The sequence below is a fragment of the Xylocopa sonorina genome, chromosome 11, assembly GCF_050948175.1.
Source record: "Xylocopa sonorina isolate GNS202 chromosome 11, iyXylSono1_principal, whole genome shotgun sequence".
Taxonomy (NCBI): Eukaryota; Metazoa; Arthropoda; class Insecta; order Hymenoptera; family Apidae; genus Xylocopa; species Xylocopa sonorina.
The window spans coordinates 321,489-344,025 of record NC_135203.1 but is presented as its reverse complement, the minus strand read 5'-3'; the positions used below and the strand labels follow the sequence as shown (position 1 = coordinate 344,025).

General features: G+C 57.8%; 3 pseudogenes; all 3 read left to right on the top strand.

Moving 5' to 3' along the window:
• Positions 1-176, top strand: LOC143429514 (U2 spliceosomal RNA; annotated as a pseudogene).
• Positions 177-7,634: 7,458 nt separating this feature from the next.
• Positions 7,635-7,812, top strand: LOC143429491 (U2 spliceosomal RNA; annotated as a pseudogene).
• Positions 7,813-15,253: 7,441 nt separating this feature from the next.
• Positions 15,254-15,428, top strand: LOC143429524 (U2 spliceosomal RNA; annotated as a pseudogene).
• The last annotated feature ends 7,109 nt before the right edge of the window (positions 15,429-22,537 follow it).

The window sequence follows — 22,537 nt, the reverse complement described above, 5'->3', positions numbered from 1 at the left end:
ATTAATTGCTAAATAAACGTCTTATCTGTTCTTATCAGCTTAATATCTGATACACTCCTCATTAGGAGTCAGAATATTAACCTGATTTTTGGAAAAAGGCGGACCGCTGGGGCTTGCTCCACCTCCGCCGCGAGTCGACCCAGTATTGCAGTGCCTCTGGGACCGGCTCAATAAGAGTTCCAAAAATCAGTTTTCTGCACTCTATATCACTTGATCTTTCCCATCAGTAGCTTAAGTATTTATTTAATCTGTGTTTTTCCGACTCGCTCACCGGAGTGTCGCGTTATCATCCGCGTCGCGCGTGCTGTGTCCGTGAGTGGTGCAGTGTTCAGTGCGTTCGGCTTGCTGGTGGACTCTGGACTTGGTAAGTCTAACACTTGGAATTTCGGTGGAGGTCCCTTCTCGCGTGATTAGTTTAAAGTGCTCCCGATGCGGTGGTGTTGAACGCATCGGGTAGACGTTAGACGTCCATACGTGACGTCCCTCCTCCTAGGTCGACCATTTCGACCTCCGACGAGTTTGAATCCGAGTAGATTCGGTTTGTTCGTCCTTGTACCCGGTTATAAGTGTAAACTTTACACTTATAGCCGTTGGTTTTGAATTCGACCTCTCCGTGTTTTGGGTGTTAGACTGTTTGCACGTACGCCCGTAATTCGAGTTTTTTTTTTTTTGCTCGATTTTACGGGTCGTCGCTGCGAAATAGCAGCAATTAGTTTAATTAAATTCACCGTTTATTTGTTTTAATCAAGAGATCGGGGTACACGGAGGCCCTTTACACCCCGTGTAACTCGATACGTCGCGGTCCGGAGTTTTCCAGGCCGTGTGGAGTGTCGTGGAAAGTTAAACCGTTTGCGGTTACTAGTCACGTACGCGAAGCACGGTTCGTTCGTGCGGGGCTGTGTCCACCGGGCACAGCGGAATTGTTTTATATTATTTTATTCTATTTATTTTATTAGATTCCGCTTCGTCCGTTAATTCGTATTGTGTGATTTATTGATTTATTAATCGGGTTCGCGTTCGCGTTTGTCCGTTGTGTTCAACTGTATATAGTTTTATTTATTTAACCTTGTCCTTCGTCTTAAGTGTTCCGTTCGTTCCGAATTACCGTTAGTGTTTTGCTCCGGTGAGCGTATTGTTTTATTATCTCGATTATTTGTTTTATTAGACGAGCCGTGTGTTGCGTTGCGACACTATCTTCACGATGGCGGGTAATAGCAGCAACAATTCTAGTAATACTGAATGCGTGGTGAAGCTGCTTTACCCGTTCCCGGCAGAATTTCCTTGCCCGTTCTGCTTTGTCGGCAGAACTGCGTGCAAAAAGGGAGCGTGTGTCTATCTGAGACACACGGATTTATTTAAACACCTGAAACTTCATCACCCCGGTGCGATTAAAAGGTGGACCTGCGCTGAGTGCGGCTTCGCCGACGACAGCGCGTATGCGCTGAAGAAGGTGAAGGCGCACCACCAGGTCCGTCATCCAGCCACCGGGGGTCCGTGTGTCTCCGTTAGACACAACTCCCTTGCAGGGAGTGCCGCCCGCGCAACGCCCGGCGACAGCGTTGCCGAGTCGCGACCTCTTGACGTGACGGAGTTATCCGTCGAGAGCGAGGTCTCTTTCCCCCCCTTGGGTGTTTCCCCGGTGACCTGTGGGGGCGCAACGACGTGCGCCTCCACCAGACCACGAACCGTCACTGCTCGTTCCTCTGTTTCCAGAGCATCGGGGACGGCTGCCTCCACTGCAGCAACAACAACCACGACGACAACAACAACAACAACAACAACGACATCGTCGAGAGGGGCCTCCTCGATTACGTCAAAGAGGACAACAGCCAATACCACCACGCAACCCCGGCGAGGAACCCGTCCACCCACCGCCGGGACAACAAAAAGGACGACGAAATCCTCCACCACCCCAACAACAACAACAACAACAACCACGGTGGGCTCGAGTGCCGCTACCAGGAGCACCGTTACCCTCGCGGCGCTATTTCAACGTAGCCGGCGCTCCTCCGCGGGCGAGGCGAGCCCCAATACCACGAGGACCAGCAGCGGGTCGGGGGTCAAGGGGAGAAGTTCAGGGGGCACTTCCACCACGCCCCCTGCCCCCTCTAAGGGGAAGAAGAGGAGTCCGGCGGCGCCCGCAGCAGCTGGGAGGAAGAGGCGGGCGTCGACCGAGCCTCCCCAACCCGACCCGCCCCGACGCATCCTCCCATCGAGGAAGGTGACCCCCTCCACAACATTCGCGGAGGTCACCCGGGGTAGCCCGTCCGCCGTGGCTGGAGCGGCGGTGGTGTCAAGAAACACCAGAGCTACGTCTCTCCCGCCCGCGTTGCCCAGGATCACGCGGGCGGCAGCGAAGAGGATGGGGGGCGCGTCCACCACCTCCAGCGCCCCCCCAGCGACACCACCACTGCAGGGCCCACCACCCACGCCCTGCAGCGCTCCGGCCACGCTTACTACCACGACGATGACGACATCGGTCCGTGGCTCGCCTATAATGACGGTGGCCGTCGTGTCACCTGTGGCGGTCACCGTCGCGGCGCGGACGCCGCCAGCCACGGGCCGCGCCTCCACCCCGCCAGCCAGGACGACTCGGGCGACGTCCCTCCCGCCCGGGTCGTCCGCGAAGAGGCCGATTCGGGGACGCCTGTCCCCTCCGGGGGTCAGAGGGGGCACCCAGACCACCGGGGTGTCCCTTCGGGTGGAGGCGCGTGGGGAGGGAACCGAGAAGAGGAGGTCCCTACCTTCGCCCAGGCCCCTCCCCACCATTCATGAGTCATCGTCGTCATCGTCGGACGATGAGAGAGCGCCGGCGGCCGTTCCCAAGGAGGGACCGGCCCGGACAAGGCGGAGGCGCCGCTGCATAGGCAGCAGCGGCAGCAGCAGCAGCAGCAGTGGCAGCAGCAGCAGCAACAGCAGGAACAGCCACACGAGCGCCGCGAGGGGACGGACTGGACCAACACCAGGAGCGGCGAGAAGGCGGTGGGTGGACCGCACTATAACCACCACGGATTCGTCGGGGGAAGAGGAGGCCCCAAGGCAGCCGTCCCCGCGGGTGGAGGCTCCGGTTACCTCCACCCGAAGGTCACCGAGGCTCCCCAGGGAAGAGGAAGGGGGCCTCAACTTAGATAATTTATTGTCAGAAAATAGATTTTATTCACTGACCGACCGGGCATCTAGTCCGGTCATTAATGACAATATTATTGACTCCCCCGGGCGTAACCGGGGGTGTGTTTGTGTGTGCAGGTGTGGAGGCGCGCGGGACCCGCCCGCGTCATCATCCCGGGGCAGCGTCGTCGTGGAGGCTCCGGTGAGGATGGCCCCGTCGAGCATTCGGGAAAGCCACCCGGTGAGTGCAACACGTGGATGTCGTGCGGGTGCCAGAGGCGGTCGTGCACCTGCAGCGACCGTGGGGCGGCGGCGCGGGACAGCGACATCGGGCCTCCCGGCTGCTTGCGAGCGGGTAGGCGGGGCGTCTCAGCCTCGGGCCCCGCGGCAATCTAGGGTGCCCCATCCCCGAGGTGGAGGTCGCGACGCTGCGTCCGGCGCGCCACCAACCGGTAGACCCCGATCTAGGGGACGCCGGGAGGTGGACGTTGCCGCAAGGGCGCGGTTAGTGGCCATCGCGGAGGGGGTGGGATCACTCGAGCAACTGGAGGCGCTCGCCACGAAGGTGGACGAGTACTTTCAGGGGCGGAGGGCCGCGGGACCCGGGGCTGGCGCACGGAGTGCCGCCTCCAGCGGGGGGGCCGGTCGGCGCCGGCCAGTCGCGGGGAGTGAGGGGCGTCGGGGTGATGTGGCCAATTCGATGGTGAGCGATGGCCCTCCCAGCGTCCCGGATCGCGTAGGGGAGGCTACCCGAATCCAACGTCTTTTCAGGGCGGATCGGAAGCGCGCGGTGCGGGAGATTCTCGCCGGAGAATCTCCCCATTGCAGTGTGCCCCTGGAACGGGTCCAGGAGCACTTTACGAACGTTTACTCGCTCCGAGCCCGCCCTGGTAGCCTTCCCTCTCTCTATGGGGAGGACCCGACCACTGAGTCGAACGATGCCCTGGTTTCCCCCTTCACGGAAGCCGAGGTCAGCCGTCGGCTAAAGCGGATGAAGCTTGCTTCTTCCGCCGGACCCGACGGTCTGACCTATGGTGACCTACGGAGGGGGGACCCAGGAGCGGTCCTCCTTACGGCGGTATTCAACACCTGCCGCCGCATGGAGAAGATTCCGGGGCGCTGGAAGCAGTCCAACACCGTCCTCCTTTTCAAGAAGGGTGATCGCGAGGACCTATCGAATTGGAGGCCTATCGCCCTGGGTGATGTCACCCCCAAGCTCTTCGCGGCGGTCGTCGCCGATCGGCTCACTCGTTGGGCCGTAGTCAACAAGCGGCTCAGCCAAGCACAGAAGGGCTTCTTGCCCTTCGAAGGCTGTCTGGAGCACAACTTTGTGCTTCAGCAGGCCATGGCTGCCGCTCGTAAGCAGCGTAGGGAGGTGGTGGTGGCGTGGTTGGATCTGGCCAACGCTTTCGGTTCGGTTCCCCACGCCACCATCATCGATTCGCTGGCCGGTGCCGGCGCTCCCCGGCCGCTCATCAACATCGTCGCCAGCCTTTACGACGGCGTGGCGACGCGGGTCCGTACCGCTGAAGGGTACACGCCCTGGATCCCCATGAAGTCGGGGGTGAGGCAGGGCTGCCCACTTAGCCCGATCCTATTCGACCTTTCCATTGAGGCCATGGTTCGCGGGGCCGTGGACTCGGTGGAGGGTCTGAGTGTGAGAGGGCATAAGGTGACAGCCCTGGCGTACGCAGACGACGTGGCACTCGTCGCGTCATCCGTCGACGGAATGGGAAGGCTGTTGCAAGCAGCAGAGGGGACGGCTCGGCAGCTGGGGCTCTCCTTCAACCCCTCGAAGTGTGCAACCCTGCACATTAGAGGGGACGGGAGGGTCGCTGGCACCGAGTTCCGTCTAGTCGGGGGACTCGTTCCTGCCCTGTCGGAGGGGCAGAGTTACGGGCATCTGGGAGTGCCGACCGGGGTTCGGATCGACCAAACCCCGTATCCGACGATCCAAGCCTTGTTAGTAGATCTTCGCGCGGTCGACGATTCCCTGCTCGCCCCCTGGCAAAAAATCGAGACCGTGGCGACATTCTTGTTGCCACGCCTCGATTTCGCGTTCAGGGGAGGCCATGTGCGAAGAACCGCTTTAGCCGATGCCGACAGGGCCATCAAACGCACGGTAAAGAGGTGGTTGCACCTCCCGCAGCGTGCCAGTGCGGAGCTGGTCTATATCCCCCCCGCTTGGGGTGGGTGCGGCCTTCTCCCGCTGGTGGATCTGGCCGACGTGGCGACCGTGTCGCACGCGTTCAGGTTATTGAATGCGAGCGATCCGGTCGTTGCGGACTTGGCCAGGTCAGCGCTGTGTGACGCCGTGCGGGAGAAGGCCGGTCGGACCCTTGGGAGCAGGGGCCTTGCCGACTATCTCTCCGGCTCTTTGTCGGGCGAGATGGCGAGGCCATCGGCGGGCCGAGCTTCGTTCTGGTCGCGAGTAAGGAACGTCGGAATTCGTTCATGTGCGCGGCTGGGATTTAGTTGGAGATGGGACGAGGTCCGTGAAGAGCTCTCGGTTGTGTGTCGCTCCCGGAATGGGCGTAGCGTTGTTGTGCCGCCTGCTGCCAAGGGCCAAGTCACGCGGAGGCTGAGGGCAGCAGTGGGAGAGTGCTACCTGGAAAGGCTTCTTCGGAAGCCTGACCAGGGGAAGGTTTTCGACGCGACCTCCCGTTGCGCGGTCAGTAACCACTTTCTGCGCACCGGGGGGTTTGTCCGCTTCGCTGATTGGCGCTTCGTTCACCGGGCCCGCCTCGACGTGTTGCCGCTAAATGGAGCACGTCGGTGGGGGACCGGTGACAAGCGTTGCCGGCGTTGCGGGCATGAGTTCGAGGGCCTTCCCCACGTGCTCTCCCACTGCGGTCCTCACTCCGCTGCCCGGCAGCTGCGGCATGACGGCCTCGTTCATAGGCTCGTGGCGGCTGCCCGTCTGCCGGGGGAGATCCGGGTCAATAAGCGCGTCCCGGGAGTCGACGGCGAGCTGGCAGCCCTGCGTCCCGACATCGTCGTGGAGCACGGGCTGTCGAAAAACATCGTCGTGGTCGACGTGGCCGTGCCTTTCGAGAACACTCTCGAGGCAATTGAGGAGGCGAGGATGGCGAAGATACGTAAGTATCAGCCCCTCGCCGAATCATTGCGGAGGCGCGGCTACCGAGTCCACGTAGATGCGTTCGTCGTCGGCGCCCTGGGCGCGTGGGACCCGGGAAACGAGTTTGTCCTGGACCTGCTGCGCGTCTCTCAGCGTTATGCAGCGCTGATGAGGCGTCTCATGATATCTGAGACAATAGCCTGGTCCAGGGATATTTACGTGGAGCACGTATCCGGGGTGCGTCAGTACCGGGCTCCACGGGGTACGTCCGAGGCGGGGTCGACATCGGCGGCGCTGAGCGGGAGCAGTGGAGGCGCCCGCGTCCCTGGGGTGGTGTCGCCCGCGGATCCTTAGTGCCTCCACACCTGTGAGCTGAGAGGACTGGCCACGAGAGTCTGGAGCAAGTTTGGGTTCGATCGTGATTTTGATTTTGTTTTTCTTTTCTTTTCTTTGTTTGCGCGCTACGTAGCCTCCACTTGAAGTGGGAAGGGGGAAAAGTACATATTATTAGTACTTATATCTGGTTCGAGACAAAAGCAGATCTGGTTAACAAACGACCGTGGTTTCCAGAATCTGTGTTTTCTTATTTTATTCAGTAACTGACTTTAGCTCACCGTATTTTATCTTATTCTACTTTATCTTACCTTATTCTATTTTATCTATTTCACTCTATGATATTGGACTTTATGGTATTTTAATTTTCGTAACGTATCGCAGTCTCTTTTATCATAACTTATTCGTATCCTTTCCCGCTTCAATCTATCTTAGCTACTTACTTTTATTCTCTTTCATACGTCGCGCGCCTAGCTTACTGAACCCTATCTTATGTTATTTTAATCTTAACTTATTTTATCTGTTTATTTATTATTTTATTTACTATTCTATTTATTTTAATTATCTATGTATCTATCTATTCATCTATTTATTTATCTATTTTAATTCATTTTACTCTATCTTAAGTTGAGCACTAATTAGTGATTCTCCGGACCTCTCGGCGGCGGCTGGTACCTCTTGGCTCATCATGAGTGACTACAGTAAGGCGTGTGTCCGCACACTGGCGTCTAAATCCATCTAGTCCATTGAGCTGTGCACTATGCTTATATAATATAATATAATATAATATGATATAATATTACTATGTTTGTTATGTGTATAAGACACATTTAATTTTATTCTATTCTTACTGTTCTTTATTCTACGCTATTATTATTCCATTGAAAAGCTAGTTGCTAATACGTGCCCTATGCCACGTCATTGTCTTAAATTAACTGGATGAACGACACTATGTTCGCCTCATAGTGAGGTTGTTGTAAAATTGATGGACGCTGTGGGGATTTATCCCCCAGCATGATTGTAGTTAGACGGTTTATAATTGAATTCGTGCGGAATCAATGCGAATCTATTGTATAAAACAAGTGTATACCCCTGGGGCCTCGGCCTCAGGGGAACATTTATTGTCAAATAAACGTCTTATCTGTTCTTATCAGCTTAATATCTGATACACTCCTCATTAGGAGTCAGAATATTAACCTGATTTTTGGAAAAAGGCGGACCGCTGGGGCTTGCTCCACCTCCGCCGCGAGTCGACCCAGTATTGCAGTGCCTCTGGGACCGGCTCAATAAGAGTTTCCAAAGATCAGATATATTCTTTTAAACCAATAAACCCACACACTTGGTCTTTCCCATCAGTAGCTTAAGTATTTATTTTATTTGTGTTTTTCCGACTCGCTCACCGGAGTGTCGCGTCTTCATCCGCGTCGCGCGTGCTGTGCTCGTGTTTGGTGCAGTGTTCAGTGCGTTCGGCTTGCTGGTGGACTTCGGACTTGGTAAGTCTGACACTTGGAATTTCGGTGGAGGTCCCATTTCGCGTGATTAGTTTAAAGTGCTCCCGATGCGGTGGTGTTGAACGCATCGGGTAGACGTTAGACGTCCATACGTGACGTCCCTCCTCCTAGGTCGACCATTTCGACCTCCGAGGAGTTTGAATCCGAGTAGATTCGGTTTGTTCGTCCTTGTACCCGGTTATAAGTGTAAATTTTACACTTATAGCCGGTGGGTTTGAATTCGACCTCTCCGTGTTTTGGGTGTTAGACTTTGCACGTACGCCCGTAATTCGAGTTTTTTGCTCGATTTTACGGGTCGTCGCTGCGAAATAGCAGCAATTAGTTAATTAAATTCACCGTTTATTTGTTTTAATTAAGAGATCGGGGTACACGGAGGCCCTTTACACCCCGTGTAACTCGATACGTCGCGGTCCGGAGTTTTCCAGGCCGTGTGGAGTGTCGTGGAAAGTTAAACCGTTTGCGGTTACTAGTCACGTACGCGAAGCACGGTTCGTTCGTGCGGGGCTGTGTCCACCGGGCACAGCGGAATTGTTTTATATTAATTTATTTTAGTTTATTTTATTTTATTAGATTCTCCGTCGTTACTTCGTATTAATATATTAATTTATTCGCGTTCGCGTTCGGGATTGTCCGTTGTGATAAGTGTATATAGTCTTATTTATTCAACCTTGTCCTTTGTCTTCTGTATACGTTTCGTATCGACCGTTACCGTCTGTGTTTCGCTCCGGTGAGCGTATTGTTTTATATCATAACTTATTTATTTTATCGAGACGAGCCGTGTGTTGCGTTGCGACACTATCTTCACGATGGCGGGTAATAGCAGCAAAAACGATAGTACAAATAGTAATAGTGAGCGCGTGGTGTTGCTGCATTACCCGTTCCCGGCAGAATTTCCTTGCCCGTTCTGCTACCTTGGCAGAACCGTGTGCAAAAAGGGAGCGTGTGTCTATCTGAGACACACGGATCTATTCAAACATTTAAAGATCCATCACCCCGGTGCGATCAAAAGGTGGGTGTGCGGTGAGTGCGGCTTCACCGACGAAAGTGCGTATGCACTGAAGCGTGTGAAGTCGCACCACCAAACAAAACACCCGTCCACCGGGGGTCCGTGTGTTCCCGTTAGACACAACTCCCTTGCAGGGAGCGCCGCCCGCGCAACGCCCGGCGATAGCGTTGCCGAGTCGCGACCCGTTGACGCGGTGGAGGTGTTCTCCACCGAGAACGAGGCCTCTTTTCCCCCTCTGGGGGCGTCCCCGGTGACCTGTGGGGGCACGACGACCTGTGCCTCCACAACAACAAAGACAATAACAACAACAACAACGACAACACCAACAATAACAGCCAACACTCGAATTGCTGTTTCTAGAGTATCGGTGACGGCTGCCTCCACTGCAGCCAAGACGACATCGAGAGGGGCCTCCTCCACTAAGTCAACGAGGAGCATTACCACCACGCAACCCCGGCGAGGAACTCGTCCACCCACCGCCGGGATAACAAGGACTACAAGGAACTCCACCACCACAGCAATAACGACCACGACAACGACGGTGGTGGGGAGCAGCGCCGCGACGAGAAGCTCCGTCACCCTCGCGGCGTTCTTACAACGAAGCCGGCGCTCCTCCGCGGACGAGGCGAGCCCCAACTCCACCAGGACCAGCAGCGGGTCGGGGCCCAAGGGGAGGATTTCAGGGGGCTCTACCACCACGCCCCCTGCCCCCGCAAGGGGGAAGAAGAGCCCGGCGGCGCCCGCAGCAGCTGGGAGGAAGAGGCGGGCGTCGACCGAGCCTCCCCAACCCGACCCGCCCCGACGCATTCTACCGGCAAGGAGGGTGACCCCCACAACCACCTTCGCGGAGGTCACCCGGGGCAGCCCGTCCGCCGTGGCTGGAGCGGCGGTGGTGTCAAGGAGTACAAGAGCGACGTCTCTCCCGCCCGCGTTGCCCAGGATAACGCGGGCGGCAGCGAAGAGGATGGGGGGCGCGTCCACCACCTCCAGCGCCCCCCCAGCGACACCACCACTGCAGGGCCCTCCACCAACGCCCTGCAGCGCTCCGGCCACGCTTACTACCACGACGATGACGACATCGGTCCGTGGCTCGCCTATAATGACGGTGGCCGTCGTGTCACCTGTGGCGGTCACCGTCGCGGCGCGGACGCCGCCAGCCACGGGCCGCGCCTCCACCCCGCCAGCCAGGACGACTCGGGCGACGTCCCTCCCGCCCGGGTCGTCCGCGAAGAGGCCCATTCGGGGACGCCTGTCCCCTCCGGGGGTCAGAGGGGGCACCCAGACCACCGGGGTGTCCCTTCGGGTGGAGGCGCGTGGGGAGGGGACCGAGAAGAGGAGGTCCCTACCTTCGCCCAGGCCCCTCCCCACCATCCATGAGTCATCGTCGTCATCGTCGGACGATGAGAGAGCGCCGGCGGCCGTCCCCAAGGAGGGACCGGCCCGGACAAGGCGGAGGCGCCGCTGCTTGGGGAGCAGCGGCAGCAGCAGCAGCAGTAGCAGTAGCAGCAGCAGCAGCAACAGGAACAGGAGCAATACGAGCGCCGCGAGGGGACGGTCTGGAACAACACCAGGAGCGGCGAGGAGGCGGTGGGTGGACCGCACCATTACCTCCACCACGGATTCGTCGGGGGAAGAGGAGGCCCCAAGGCAGCCGTCCCCGCGGGTGGAGGGAACCGGTCCCTCCACTCGAAGGTCACCGAGGCTCCCCAGGGAGGAGGAAGGGGGCCTCAATTTAGATAATTTATTACTAGAAAATAGATTTTATTCGTTGACTGACCGGGCAACTAGTCCGGTCAATAATGACAATTGTACTGACTCCCCCGGGCGAAACCGGGGGTGTATTTGTGTGTGCAGGTGTGGAGGCGCGCGGGACCCGCCCGCGTCATCATCCCGGGGCAGCGTCGTCGTGGAGGCTCCGGTGAGGACGGCCCCGTCGAGCATTCGGGAAAGCCACCCGGTGAGTGTGACACGTGGGTATCGTGCGGGTACCAGAGGCGGTCGTGCACCTGCAGCGACCGTGGGGCGGCGGCGCGGGACAGCGACATCGGGCCTCCCGGCTGCTTGCGAGCGGGTAGGCGGGGCGTTTCAGCCTCGGGCCCCGCGGCAATCCAGGGTGCCCCATCCCCGAGGTGGAGGTCGCGACGCTGCGTCCGGCGCGCCACCAACCGGTAGACCCCGATCTAGGGGACGCCGGGAGGTGGACGTTGCCGCAAGGGCGCGGTTAGTGGCCTTCGCGGAGGGGGTGGGATCACCCGAGCAACTGGAGGCGCTCGCCACGAAGGTGGACGAGTACTTTCAGGGGCGGAGGGCCGCGGGACCCGGGGCTGGCGCACGGAGTGCCGCCTCCAACGGGGGGGCCGGTCGGCGCCGGCCAGTCGCGGGGAGTGAGGGGCGTCGGGGTGATGTGGCCAATTCGATGGTGAGCGATGGCCCTCCCAGCGTCCCGGATCGCGTAGGGGAGGCTACCCGAATCCAACGTCTTTTCAGGGCGGATCGGAAGCGCGCGGTGCGGGAGATTCTCGCCGGAGAATCTCCCCATTGCAGTGTGCCCCTGGAACGGGTCCAGGAGCACTTTACGAACGTTTACTCGCTCCGAGCCCGCCCTGGTAGCCTTCCCTCTCTCTATGGGGAGGACCCGACCACTGAGTCGAACGATGCCCTGGTTTCCCCCTTCACGGAAGCCGAGGTCAGCCGTCGGTTAAAGCGGATGAAGCTTGCTTCTTCCGCCGGACCCGACGGTCTGACCTATGGTGACCTACGGAGGGGGGACCCAGGAGCGGTCCTCCTTACGGCGGTATTCAACACCTGCCGCCGCATGGAGAAGATTCCGGGGCGCTGGAAGCAGTCCAACACCGTCCTCCTTTTCAAGAAGGGTGATCGCGAGGACCTATCGAATTGGAGGCCTATCGCCCTGGGTGATGTCACCCCCAAGCTCTTCGCGGCGGTCGTCGCCGATCGGCTCACTCGTTGGGCCGTAGTCAACAAGCGGCTCAGCCAAGCACAGAAGGGCTTCTTGCCCTTCGAAGGCTGTCTGGAGCACAACTTTGTGCTTCAGCAGGCCATGGCTGCCGCTCGTAAGCAGCGTAGGGAGGTGGTGGTGGCGTGGTTGGATCTGGCCAACGCTTTCGGATCGGTTCCCCACGCCACCATCATCGATTCGCTGGCCGGTGCCGGCGCTCCCCGGCCGCTCATCAACATCGTCGCCAGCCTTTACGACGGCGTGGCGACGCGGGTCCGTACCGCTGAAGGGTACACGCCCTGGATCCCCATGAAGTCGGGGGTGAGGCAGGGCTGCCCACTTAGCCCGATCCTATTCGACCTTTCCATTGAGGCCATGGTTCGCGGGGCCGTGGACTCGGTGGAGGGTCTGAGTGTGAGAGGGCATAGGGTGACAGCCCTGGCGTACGCAGACGACGTGGCACTCGTCGCGTCATCCGTCGACGGAATGGGAAGGCTATTGCAAGCAGCAGAGGGGACGGCTCGGCAGCTGGGGCTCTCCTTCAACCCCTCGAAGTGTGCAACCCTGCACATCAGAGGGGACGGGAGGGTTTCTAGCACCGAGTTCCGTCTAGTCGGGGGACTCGTTCCTGCCCTGTCGGGGGGGCAGAGTTACGAGCATCTGGGAGTGCCGACCGGGGTTCGGATCGACCAAACCCCGTATCCGACGATCCAAGCCTTATTAGTAGATCTTCGCGCGGTCGACGATTCCTTGCTCGCCCCCTGGCAAAAAATCGAGACCGTGGCGACATTCCTGTTGCCACGCCTCGATTTCGCGTTCAGGGGAGGCCACGTGCGAAGAACCGCTTTAGCCGATGCCGACAGGGTCATCAAACGCACGGTAAAGAGGTGGTTGCACCTCCCGCAGCGTGCCAGTGCGGAGCTGGTCTATATCCCCCCCGCTTGGGGTGGGTGCGGCCTTCTCCCGCTGGTGGATCTGGCCGACGTGGCGGCCGTGTCGCACGCGTTCAGGTTATTGAATGCGAGCGATCCGGTCGTTGCGGACTTGGCCAGGTCAGCGCTGTGTGACGCCGTGCGGGAGAAGGCCGGTCGGACCCTTGGGAGCAGGGGCCTTGCCGACTATCTCTCCGGCTCTTTGTCGGGCGAGATGGCGAGGCCATCGGCGGGCCGAGCTTCGTTCTGGTCGCGAGTAAGGAACGTCGGAATTCGTTCATGTGCGCGGCTTGGATTTAGTTGGAGATGGGACGAGGTCCGTGAAGAGCTCTCGGTTGTGTGCCGCTCCCGGAATGGGCGTAGCGTTGTTGTGCCGCCTGCTGCCAAGGGCCAAGTCACGCGGAGGCTGAGGGCAGCAGTGGGAGAGTGCTACCTGGAAAGGCTTCTTCGGAAGCCCGACCAGGGGAAGGTTTTCGACGCGACCTCCCGTTGCGCGGTCAGTAACCACTTTCTGCGCACCGGGGGGTTTGTCCGCTTCGCTGATTGGCGCTTCGTTCACCGGGCCCGCCTCGACGTGTTGCCGCTAAATGGAGCACGTCGGTGGGGGACCGGTGACAAGCGTTGCCGGCGTTGCGGGCATGAGTTCGAGGGCCTTCCCCACGTGCTCTCCCACTGCGGTCCTCACTCCGCTGCCCGGCAGCTGCGGCATGACAACCTCGTTCATAGGCTCGTGGCGGCTGCCCGTCTGCCAGGGGAGATCCGGGTCAATAAGCGCGTCCCGGGAGTCGACGGCGAGCTGGCAGCCCTGCGTCCCGACATCGTCGTGGAGCACGGGCTGTCGAAAAACATCGTCGTGGTCGACGTGGCCGTGCCTTTCGAGAACACTCTCGAGGCAATTGAGGAGGCGAGGATGGCGAAGATACGTAAGTATCAGCCCCTCGCCGAATCATTGCGGAGGCGCGGCTACCGAGTCCACGTAGATGCGTTCGTCGTCGGCGCCCTGGGCGCGTGGGACCCGGGAAACGAGTTTGTCCTGGACCTGCTGCGCGTCTCTCAGCGTTATGCAGCGCTGATGAGGCGTCTCATGATATCTGAGACAATAGCCTGGTCCAGAGATATCTACGTGGAGCATGTATCCGGGGTGCGTCAGTACCGGGCTCCACGGGGTACGTCTGAGGCGGAGTCGACATCGGCGGCGCTGAGCGGGAGCAGTGGAGGCGCCCGCGTCCCTGGGGTGGTGTCGCCCGCGGATCCTTAGGGCCTCCACACCTGCGGGCTGAGAGGACTGGCCGCGAGGGTCTGGAGTAAGCTCTGGGTTATGCTGACCTATTTATTTATTCACCCTACCTTGTTTCATTAGTTATTCTACTTTGTGTTGTTCTGTTAGTTGCTCTGGTTCGCGCCTATATTGCCTCCACGCGAAATGAGGAGTTAATTGACCTATTCTATCTATCTAATTTAAGTTAGCTATTCTATTTCATTTTATTTCATTTTACTTCACTGGACCTTATTCTTTTCTATTTTATCTTTTTCTTTATCTTTTTCTAGCTATTTATTTTACTCACCTGACTATTCTATTTTAGTCCTGTCTACTCACCTCACTCTATGGTGATTTATCTTATAATAAGTTACTTTTCCTCATTTCGCCTTTCAATGCTTTTCTTCTTTCTTCTTTTATCTCTTACGCGCGTACCTTACTCTACAGTACCATATAATATTGTATTTTACTTTACCTGACTTTACCTTCTTACTCTATTTTACTTTATTTTATTTATTTTATTTTATTACATTTATTGGTTTGTCTTACTTTTGGCCACAATCCGAGCACTAATTGCTAATAGCTGTTCCTCTGGACCTCTCGGTGGCGGCTGGTACCTCCTAACCCCACTCGACTGACTACAGGAAGGCGTATATCCGCACACTGACGCTATAAACACGCCAAGTCCATACATATACTTTATGTTACGTTAATATTGCACTTATTATATTTTATTTATCGGCATTAACCATATTTTATAGTTTATACTCTATACTTATTATTTATGTAGTTTACTATATTGACATCTTATTTCATCTATTGAGAAGTTAAGTTGCCTATCCGTGTCTTCTAGCACACGGCTCGTATTATACCTAAGCCAACTTATTGAATGGTGCAATGCTCACCTGATTACAACTATGTCACAATCACAATGGACGCTTTAGGGAGGGATCCCATAGCATTATCCTACGTTATATATTATTCTTATAACCAAATTCGTGCGGAAGCAACATGAATTACTTTGTACTACAAGTGTATACCCCTGGGGCTTCGGCCCCGGGGGAACATTAACTTTTAAATAAACGTCTTATCTGTTCTTATCAGCTTAATATCTGATACACTCCTCATTAGGAGTCAGAATATTAACCTGATTTTTGGAAAAGGGCGGACCGCTGGGGCTTGCTCCACCTCCGCCGCGAGTCGACCCAGTATTGCAGTGCCTCTGGGACCGGCTCAATAAGCCTTTTCCAAGGATCAGATATATTCTTTTAAACCAATAAACCCACACACTTGATCTTCCCCATCAGTAGCTTTTAAGTATCATTTTACTTTGTGTCTTTCCGACTCGCTCACCGGAGTGTCGCGTCTTCATCCGCGTCGCGCGTGCTGTGCTCGTGTTTGGTGCAGTGTTCAGTGCGTTCGGCTTGCTGGTGGACTCTGGACTTGGTAAGTCTAACACTTGGAATTTCGGTGGAGGTCCCTTCCGCGTGATTAGTTTAAAGTGCTCCCGATGCGGTGGTGTTGAACGCATCGGGTAGACGTTAGACGTCCATACGTGACGTCCCTCCTCCTAGGTCGACCATTTCGACCTCCGAGGAGTTTGAATCCGAGTAGATTCGGTTTGTTCGACCTTATACCCGGTTATAAGTGTAAACTTTACACTTATAGCCGTTGGTTTTGAATTCGACCTCTCCGTGTTTTGGGTGTTAGACTTTGCACGTACGCCCGTAATTCGAGTTTTTTGCTCGATTTTACGGGTCGTCGCTGCGAAATAGCAGCATTTAGTTTGATTAAATTCACCGTTTATTTGTTTTAATTAAGAGATCGGGGTACACGGAGGCCCTTTACACCCCGTGTAACTCGATACGTCGCGGTCCGGAGTTTTCCAGGCCGTGTGGAGTGTCGTGGAAAGTTAAACCGTTTGCGGTTACTAGTCACGTACGCGAAGCACGGTTCGTTCGTGCGGGGCTGTGTCCACCGGGCACAGCGGAATTGTTTTATATTATTTTATTTTATTTAATTTATTAAATTCCGCTTCGTTTCGTTAATTCGTATTGTGTGATTTATTGATTTATTAATCGGGTTCGCGTTCGCGTTTGTCCGTTGTGTTCAACTGTATATAGTTTTATTTATTTAACCTTGTCCTTCGTCTTAAGTGTTCCGTTCGTTCCGAATTACCGTTAGTGTTTTGCTCCGGTGAGCGTATTGTTTTATTATCTCGACTATTTGTTTTATTAGACGAGCCGTGTGTTGCGTTGCGACACTATCTTCACGATGGCGGGTAATAGCAGCAACAATTCTAGTAATTCTGAGTGCGTGGTGAAGCTGCTTTACCCGTTCCCGGCAGAATTTCCTTGCCCGTTCTGCTTTGTCGGCAGAACCGTGTGCAAAAAGGGAGCGTGTGTCTATCTGAGACACACGGATCTATTCAAACATTTAAAGATCCATCACCCCGGTGCGATCAAAAGGTGGGTGTGCGGTGAGTGCGGCTTCACCGACGAAAGTGCGTATGCACTGAAGCGTGTGAAGTCGCACCACCAAACAAAACACCCGTCCACCGGGGGTCCGTGTGTCCCCGTTAGACACAACTCCCTTGCAGGGAGTGCCGCCCGCGCAACGCCCGGCGATAGCGTTGCCGAGTCGCGACCTCTTGACGTGACGGAGTTATCCGTCGAGAGCGAGGTCTCCTTTCCCCCCCTGGGTGTTTCCCCGGTGACCTGTGGGGGCGCAACGACGTGCGCCTCCACCAGACCACGAACAACTACTGCTCGCTTAAACGTTTTCAGAGCAACGGGGACGGCTGCCTCAACTGCAGCAACAACAACCACGACGACAACAACAACAACAACAACAACGACATCGTCGAGAGGGGCCTCCTCGACTACGTCAAAGAGGACAACAGCCAATACCACCACGCAACCCCGGCGAGGAACTCGTCCACCCACCGCCGGGACAACAAAAAGGACAACAGGATCCACCCCAACAACAACAACAACAACAACCACGGTGGGCTCGAGTGCCGCTACCAGGAGCACCGTTACCCTCGCGGCGCTATTTCAACGTAGCCGGCGCTCCTCCGCGGACGAGGCGAGCCCCAATACCACGAGGACCAGCAGCGGGTCGGGGGTCAAGGGGAGAAGTTCAGGGGGCACTTCCACCACGCCCCCTGCCCCCTCTAAGGGGAAGAAGAGGAGTCCGGCGGCGCCCGCAGCAGCTGGGAGGAAGAGGCGGGCGTCGACCGAGCCTCCCCAACCCGACCCGCCCAGACGCATTTTACCGTCAAGGAAAGTGACCCCAACCACCACCTTCGCGGAGGTCACAAGGGGCAGCCCGTCCGCCGTGGCCGGAGCGGCGGTGGTGTTGAGGAATACAAGAGCAACGTCTCTTCCGCCCGCGTTGCCCAGGATCACGCGGGCGGCAGCGAAGAGGATGGGGGGCGCGTCCACCACCTCCAGCGCCCCCCCAGCGACACCACCACTGCAGGGCCCTCCACCAACGCCCTGCAGCGCTCCGGCCACGCTTACTACCACGACGATGACGACATCGGTCCGTGGCTCGCCTATAATGACGGTGGCCGTCGTGTCACCTGTGGCGGTCACCGTCGCGGCGCGGACGCCGCCAGCCACGGGCCGCGCCTCCACCCCGCCAGCCAGGACGACTCGGGCGACGTCCCTCCCGCCCGGGTCGTCCGCGAAGAGGCCCATTCGGGGACGCCTGTCCCCTCCGGAGGTCAGAGGGGGCACCCAGACCACCGGGGTGTCCCTTCGGGTGGAGGCGCGTGGGGAGGGGACCGAGAAGAGGAGGTCCCTACCTTCGCCCAGGCCCCTCCCCACCATCCATGAGTCATCGTCGTCATCGTCGGACGATGAGAGAGCGCCGGCGGCCGTCCCCAAGGAGGGACCGGCCCGGACAAGGCGGAGGCGCCGCTGCTTGGGAAGCAGCGGCAGCAGCAGCAGCAGCAGTAGCAGCAGCAGCAGCAACAGCAGGAACAGCCACACGAGCGCCGCGAGGGGACGGACTGGACCAACACCAGGAGCGGCGAGAAGGCGGTGGGTGGACCGCACAATAACCACCACGGATTCGTCGGGGGAAGAGGAGGCCCCAAGGCAGCCGTCCCCGCGGGTGGAGGGAACCGGTCCCTCCACTCGAAGGTCACCGAGGCTCCCCAGGGAGGAGGAGGGGGGCCTCAATTTAGATAATTTATTGGCTAGTAATAGATTTTATTCGTTGACTGACCGGGCAGCTAGTCCGGTCAATAATGACAATTTTATTGACTCCCCCGGGCGAAACCGGGGGTGTATTTGTGTGTGCAGGTGTGGAGGCGCGCGGGACCCGCCCGCGTCATCATCCCGGGGCAGCGTCGTCGTGGAGGCTCCGGTGAGGACGGCCCCGTCGAGCATTCGGGAAAGCCACCCGGTGAGTGCAACACGTGGGTATCGTGCGGGTACCAGAGGCGGTCGTGCACCTGCAGCGACCGTGGGGCGGCGGCGCGGGACAGCGACATCGGGCCTCCCGGCTGCATGCGAGCGGGTAGGCGGGGCGTCTCAGCCTCGGGCCCCGCGGCAATCTAGGGTGCCCCATCACCGAAGTGGAGGTCGCGACGCTGCGTCCGGCGCGCCACCAACCGGTAGACCCCGATCTAGGGGACGCCGGGAGGTGGACGTTGCCGCAAGGGCGCGGCTAGTGGCCTTCGCGGAGGGGGTGGGATCACCCGAGCAACTGGAGGCGCTCGCCACGAAGGTGGACGAGTACTTTCAGGGGCGGAGGGCCGCGGGACCCGGGGCTGGCGCACGGAGTGCCGCCTCCAGCGGGGGGGCCGGTCGGCGCCGGCCGGTCGCGGGGAGTGAGGGGCGTCGGGGCGATGTGGCCAATTCGATGGTGAGCGATGGCCCTCCCAGCGTCCCGGATCGCGTAGGGGAGGCTACCCGAATCCAACGTCTTTTCAGGGCGGATCGGAAGCGCGCGGTGCGGGAGATTCTCGCCGGAGAATCTCCCCATTGCAGTGTGCCCCTGGAACGGGTCCAGGAGCACTTTACGAACGTTTACTCGCTCCGAGCCCGCCCTGGTAGCCTTCCCTCTCTCTATGGGGAGGACCCGACCACTGAGTCGAACGATGCCCTGGTTTCCCCCTTCACGGAAGCCGAGGTCAGCCGTCGGCTAAAGCGGATGAAGCTTGCTTCTTCCGCCGGACCCGACGGTCTGACCTATGGTGACCTACGGAGGGGGGACCCAGGAGCGGTCCTCCTTACGGCGGTATTCAACACCTGCCGCCGCATGGAGAAGATTCCGGGGCGCTGGAAGCAGTCCAACACCGTCCTCCTTTTCAAGAAGGGTGATCGCGAGGACCTATCGAATTGGAGGCCTATCGCCCTGGGTGATGTCACCCCCAAGCTCTTCGCGGCGGTCGTCGCCGATCGGCTCACTCGTTGGGCCGTAGTCAACAAGCGGCTCAGCCAAGCACAGAAGGGCTTCTTGCCCTTCGAAGGCTGTCTGGAGCACAACTTTGTGCTTCAGCAGGCCATGGCTGCCGCTCGTAAGCAGCGTAGGGAGGTGGTGGTGGCGTGGTTGGATCTGGCCAACGCTTTCGGTTCGGTTCCCCACGCCACCATCATCGATTCGCTGGCCGGCGCCGGCGCTCCCCGGCCGCTTATCAACATCGTCGCCAGCCTTTACGACGGCGTGGCGACGCGGGTCCGTACCGCTGAAGGGTACACGCCCTGGATCCCCATGAAGTCGGGGGTGAGGCAGGGCTGCCCACTTAGCCCGATCCTATTCGACCTTTCCATTGAGGCCATGGTTCGCGGGGCCGTGGACTCGGTGGAGGGTCTGAGTGTGAGAGGGCATAAGGTGACAGCCCTGGCGTACGCAGACGACGTGGCACTCGTCGCGTCATCCGTCGACGGAATGGGAAGGCTATTGCAAGCAGCAGAGGGGACGGCTCGGCAGCTGGGGCTCTCCTTCAACCCCTCGAAGTGTGCAACCCTGCACATCAGAGGGGACGGGAGGGTTTCTAGCACCGAGTTCCGTCTAGTCGGGGGACTCGTTCCTGCCCTGTCGGAGGGGCAGAGTTACGAGCATCTGGGAGTGCCGACCGGGGTTCGGATCGACCAAACCCCGTATCCGACGATCCAAGCCTTGTTAGTAGATCTTCGCGCGGTCGACGATTCCCTGCTCGCCCCCTGGCAAAAAATCGAGACCGTGGCGACATTCTTGTTGCCACGCCTCGATTTCGCGTTCAGGGGAGGCCATGTGCGAAGAACCGCTTTAGCCGATGCCGACAGGGCCATCAAACGCACGGTAAAGAGGTGGTTGCACCTCCCGCAGCGTGCCAGTGCGGAGCTGGTCTATATCCCCCCCGCTTGGGGTGGGTGCGGCCTTCTCCCGCTGGTGGATCTGGCCGACGTGGCGACCGTGTCGCACGCGTTCAGGTTATTGAATGCGAGCGATCCGGTCGTTGCGGACTTGGCCAGGTCAGCGCTGTGTGACGCCGTGCGGGAGAAGGCCGGTCGGACCCTTGGGAGCAGGGGCCTTGCCGACTATCTCTCCGGCTCTTTGTCGGGCGAGATGGCGAGGCCATCGGCGGGCCGAGCTTCGTTCTGGTCGCGAGTAAGGAACGTCGGAATTCGTTCATGTGCGCGGCTGGGATTTAGTTGGAGATGGGACGAGGTCCGTGAAGAGCTCTCGGTTGTGTGTCGCTCCCGGAATGGGCGTAGCGTTGTTGTGCCGCCTGCTGCCAAGGGCCAAGTCACGCGGAGGCTGAGGGCAGCAGTGGGAGAGTGCTACCTGGAAAGGCTTCTTCGGAAGCCCGACCAGGGGAAGGTTTTCGACGCGACCTCCCGTTGCGCGGTCAGTAACCACTTTCTGCGCACCGGGGGGTTTGTCCGCTTCGCTGATTGGCGCTTCGTTCACCGGGCCCGCCTCGACGTGTTGCCGCTAAATGGAGCACGTCGGTGGGGGACCGGTGACAAGCGTTGCCGGCGTTGCGGGCATGAGTTCGAGGGCCTTCCCCACGTGCTCTCCCACTGCGGTCCTCACTCCGCTGCCCGGCAGCTGCGGCATGACAACCTCGTTCATAGGCTCGTGGCGGCTGCCCGTCTGCCAGGGGAGCTCCGGGTCAATAAGCGCGTCCCGGGAGTCGACGGCGAGCTGGCAGCCCTGCGTCCCGACATCGTCGTGGAGCACGGGCTGTCGAAAAACATCGTCGTGGTCGACGTGGCCGTGCCTTTCGAGAACACTCTCGAGGCAATTGAGGAGGCGAGGATGGGGAAGATACGCAAGTATCAACCCCTCGCCGAATCATTGCGGAGGCGCGGCTACCGAGTCCACGTAGATGCGTTCGTCGTCGGCGCCCTGGGCGCGTGGGACCCGGGGAACGAGTTTGTCCTGGACCTGCTGCGCGTCTCTCAGCGTTATGCAGCGCTGATGAGGCGTCTCATGATATCCGAGACAATAGCTTGGTCCAGGGATATTTACGTGGAGCACGTATCCGGGGTGCGTCAGTACCGGGCTCCACGGGGTACGTCCGAGGCGGGGTCGACATCGGCGGCGCTGAGCGGGAGCAGTGGAGGCGCCCGCGTCCCTGGGGTGGTGTCGCCTGCGGATCCCTGAAGCCTCCACATCTGCGGGGCGGGCGTGCCGGCTGCTGGGTGACTGGAGCGGTTATTGAGGGCCTCCACGTGATAAGGAAGTTTTGTATTGTATTCTATTTTACTCTACTTACTTAATTTATCTTATTTTATGCACTTGCTCAATTATTATTTTTATTTATATTAACCTACTCTATTTTTACTTATTTTTACTTATTTTAACTTATTTACTTTATTATATATATATATTTTATTCCAAGGTATCCTGATTCTTCTGCTATACTTCCTCTCTTTCTACTCTATTATGACTGTATGGCAGCTATTGGTACCTTAATACCTTAATACCGCTTTGGGAGACCTAAAGGTGGCCGGTACCTTCGGCCCTGACTTGTGTGACTGCAGTAAAACGCCTAATCCGCACACTGAACCGTTGTGATACACACGTCGAAGATACCTATCGTATGACTACTGTAGAGTAATATACATATATAGATTATTATTTTTTTTTATTTATTAATATGACTGATTACGATCCTGTGCAATATGTTATGCACCAGTCGTTGTTAAGTTAAAACTTAAATTTTTCCTTTATATTATATACACACACCAATGTGAGGATAGTAGTTTATAGCTGACGTTGTGTGGGGCTATTCCCCATCATTGTTATGTTATTACCATGTATACTATGTACTTAATTTGTGCGGTAAATACACAAATTGATATTGTAAGACAATTGTATACCCCTGGGGCTTCGGCCTCAGGGGA